The sequence below is a fragment of the Bidens hawaiensis genome, unplaced genomic scaffold (assembly GCF_021521415.1).
Source record: "Bidens hawaiensis isolate Kalapana, Puna unplaced genomic scaffold, B.hawaiensis_p1.1 tig00032348_1, whole genome shotgun sequence".
Taxonomy (NCBI): Eukaryota; Viridiplantae; Streptophyta; class Magnoliopsida; order Asterales; family Asteraceae; genus Bidens; species Bidens hawaiensis.
In genome coordinates, this window is record NW_027495487.1 from 12,684 (window position 1) to 16,956 (window position 4,273).

At 35.2% G+C, this 4,273-nt stretch overlaps 1 pseudogene across 1 annotated transcript; it reads right to left on the minus strand.

Moving 5' to 3' along the window:
• Positions 1–1,768: 1,768 nt before the first annotated feature.
• LOC143583275 (transcription factor bHLH30-like) lies at positions 1,769–3,738 on the minus strand (annotated as a pseudogene). Its single transcript, XR_013144139.1, has 2 exons — positions 3,093–3,738; positions 1,769–2,465 (listed from the first exon to the last, which is right to left on the minus strand). The product of XR_013144139.1 is annotated as a transcription factor bHLH30-like (transcript).
• Positions 3,739–4,273: the final 535 nt, after the last annotated feature.

The window sequence follows — 4,273 nt, forward strand, 5'->3', positions numbered from 1 at the left end:
GTGACAGGTACGGTTGCTCTTCTAAAGATAACTGGTATATGCATAACCAACATACCAGCGCACTATTGTACTATATAAATATACTAACAAACATTGTCAGGATTTGGTAAGTCGTACTGCTCAATATATGCATAGCCTGGCTCATGGTTCAAGTCTGGAAGTTAATTCAAATCTAGCAAGCCCGACTGCTACGGCTGATTGTTATATGCGCAGCCGGACTGCTGGCCGTTCGAGTCACCAAACAAATAATCATACCACGACATTTTCACTGTATATTTTTAATATAAATTTTGTAAAATACTTGTTTTTAATTTCCTCGTGAAGGATGGAGACACATGCATAATATATAGAGAGAAAAAAAAGAGACGGGAGCCTTAAATTTAATTATTGAAACAATCAGTGGCGGATAGGGTATGAGTTTTGACTGATTTAATAGTCCGAGGTTGACATGTACGAGGTCCGTGGCTGATTGCCCAATCCATAACGGATCAGGTACAGACAGTATAAGACAAAAACATGAAATCAGCCGCAAATTAAATGGGTATTTTTAATTTTCTTTGAATATCTTTAGTAGGACCCTAAATTAAATATATTCTGTATATGAAAGTGATAATAATCCATAGTGTATACACAGATAAAATAAAATAGATGAGGTTTAAAAAGATCATTTTCATCACGAATGCATGTGACCAGGTTAAAAAAAATGTTGCACCTAGTGTGTGGACTTTATTTTTATTTTTCATACACCTTGTTAACCTGTATGGATGTTTCAACCTTTTCTTTCATCTTTTAAGAATGACTACTTCAAAATTCCTGACTTTTTATGCTCACGTGGATACAACCATAGAGGAAATGTCGCTAAATGGCCCGAGAAATACCTAAGTATGCTAATATCAACCTTTTCTTTAACCTAATTCATATATGTTTCTTAAATTAGTGGATTTTTTTTTTTAAATTATAGTGTAACCGTTACCGATGACCTAGTGGTCTATTGGTATTGTGTTCGTCTTTTCAAAGTCCTTACAAACGCAAGGTTTGAAGAATTGTAGGTAGGAAAAATTTGTTCAAACAAGTCGTCGGTAATCTGCTGTTAAACAACCATTTTTAACATATTGATAAAAAACACCTTAATAACCGAAGTTGTCAATAATTTGCCAGGATGCTTCTTGTTGATGATAAATTCAATATACCATCCTAAACTCTGTTTCCTCGCCATTTAACTAAAGGAGTATCCCTGGCCTATACTACCTTCACCAATGTGTACTCCAATTTTTAAGCCTTATGTTTTGTAATGACCTAAAAACAACGTTTTTATGAAGGTATGATTCATTGTTGATTTTACAAGCATAGTGTAACCATGTTACGTAGTATGTCTTAACATTTCACAACGATTGTGTTCAACATTCCAGTTTTGATTCATTTTTTAAAATTACATATATGATTAGAAAAACACGTTTTCTTAAACTTTATGCATGTTACCCTCAAAAGTGTTTAAGATTAAATTGACTCGATCATTCCCTAAAATTCATACGTGTACATTAGCATCAACTTTTACTGTGTATTTTTTTATATTTAAAAAAATAATCTTATTTACAAAAAGGGAAATAGGAATGCATAAGGACACAACCCAGATAGTACTTGTCTTTTCTCTATTGACATTGTAACTTCAAACAACCACATCGCATAGAATAAACGTACGATATATATTACAGAAATACAGGCATATAATTAATATACACATTAATCCATAATATGGGAGAAAGGGAACAGGAAATACATAAAGTCACAACCTGATAGTACTTTGCTGTCTTTTCTCTATTGACATAATAACTTCAAACAACACATCAATCATATCATTTAAACGAAACAAACGTGAAATATAAAACATAAAAAGACTCAAAAAAGAAGACAGAAAGTGAAACAAATTAAAAGTCTTAAACTCAAGGGATAAGAAACAAACATAGTTAATTCTTAAAGGTGAAGTTCGTCATGAAGACATATGATCATCATGTCCTACGATGATCAAGCACATTGATATTGTTGGTTCTTTGTCTCTTCACACTTCCAGAAGAAGATTCATGATCCCCATTGGTTCTCTCCATCACTGCTTTGAATGCCTCTTGGATCATGTTAATCGAGTAACTATCGACGTTGTTGTTTGAATCTTGATCTCCGGTGATGAACAAGACGTTCTTTATACGACCTCCAAGTGTTGTGATCTCGGCTTTTAGGGTTCTCAGCCTAAGAGCCTTTAGGGTTTTGATGAGGTCCGGTAAGAGATCGGATCGGTCCTCACAGCATAAGGATGCTCTGATGATTATATTACCTTCTTCGTCAGACGTGTTATCGATCGTTAACTCGTCAGTTTCTGTTGGGACTGGACTTTGTTCCGCTATTATGGATGTTTGACGCTTGAGCTCCTTCACATGTTGTATCACTTCAGCTAACAATGAAGCCTTGTCCGTCTACACCAACCATAACCACATAAAATGTTACTGTATAATATTATTAGCTTTAAATATGTTATGAAAAACATAACTGGAATGCTCTTTCGTTTATAATATATACTCCGACATGATCCATGAATCATTAACTAACAGATGCTTTAAATTCCACACACATATATGTACGCACTCAAAGATATGCATGCAGCATGCTCATATGATGCACACCTTGTCATTTATGCGTGCCTATGAATGTGGAAGAAAGATAATTAATGGAAACTGAAAGAAAACATGATCGAGTTATTATTAATAAATTAATAACCATAGCTTTCAAATACATGATATAATTTATAAATAATTAGTATATATGACTCGACAAAATGATATGAAGAAATATGGTTTATTTTGAGAAGCATTTCAATTCTACTAGAAAAACCCGGCACCAAATGATATCGATTGTGAAAATTATTGTGACACTCGAAGCTTCATATTTAACAACGCAGCTTGTGGTCTGTTTGTTTTTTTAATATGACTGTTCATTAATTACAGTTGTTTTCATGCACATACAAACAACATGAAAGAAAGTGAGTGAAACCATAACTTAAAAATTTTGATTGAAGGTAAAATTAAGAATGAATTAATACTTACTTTGGTAGTGCTAGGAAGTAAGCTACGGAGTTTAGCAAGATGATTATTGATTCTCTCTCTACGTCGTCGTTCCGCTTCGCTATGGCTCTTTGAAGCTGCTAAAGCTTTAGCATCCATGATCTCTTGAGCAGTCATCTTACCCATTTCAGCTTGGAGCCCAAATGGCATGGACCCTGGTTGAACCATCTGGCCCAGTGTCTCGGATATGAGCCTCAGGTTATGGTCTGATGAAGACGTACTACCATCATATGCAAACTGCAATCCGCCAGGAACCCTCCTATTAAACAAACCGCCATATGAGGACAGTGGTGGAGGTGGAGGTGGTGGAGGGAAGATGTTATAAGAGCTGTGATATCCGGCAGGGAAGGCAAGATCCGGAGTATAACCGGTGGTGTGGTGGTGGAATACTTGAGGTAGGATATTATTAATATTCCAGGGCTGTTGCTGAGGGTGCATGATCTGATGAAGATGTATATGAGTAATCATTCATGTTTTGACTTTGAGGATGGATTTGTTGAGTAATGGATGGGTGTTCTTCAAATGTTGTTGTGTTGTGAAAATCTTGATAGTGATCACCTTCTTCTTCTTGTTCTTGTTCTACTGGTTCTTGTTCTTCTCTTTCAGAACACATAATAGGTGTTTACACCGACCCACATGTCACTAACAAATAAGTTTGAATTGAAAGAACTCTGGTAGAATAAGAAAATAATGGTATGAGAAAAGTGTTAGATAAACCTTCTTATCATCACCTTTCTCCTTTTCTAAATAGAACCTTGTTTTTTTAATATCTATCTCTCTCTGAAAATGTCAGGTTTTGTTCTGTAAGGTGGGGGTGTTGATATAGCCTATTGATCCTTGGAATAATCAAGTAAAAAATACTTTCTTGTTTGTGCTAATATTTTGTGATGATCTTCTAGGGTTTTCCTTTTTGATTTCTCTCTCCTTTCATTAGGGAGTGACCGCCTCTTACCTTTCTCCTTACGAAATTAACTTTTAAGTTATAAAAAAACACAAAGATGCCTCCAAGATGTCAACGAGCCGAGCTTAATCAAGCTAAGACTAGCTCGAGCTCGGACTTCATATCTAGCTGACTCGGAATTAAAATCGAGCTGGAATCCTAAACTTGAGCTCGCTTTAATTAAAATCCAAGTTGACTCACTTGACTCGTCTTTACAATTTAT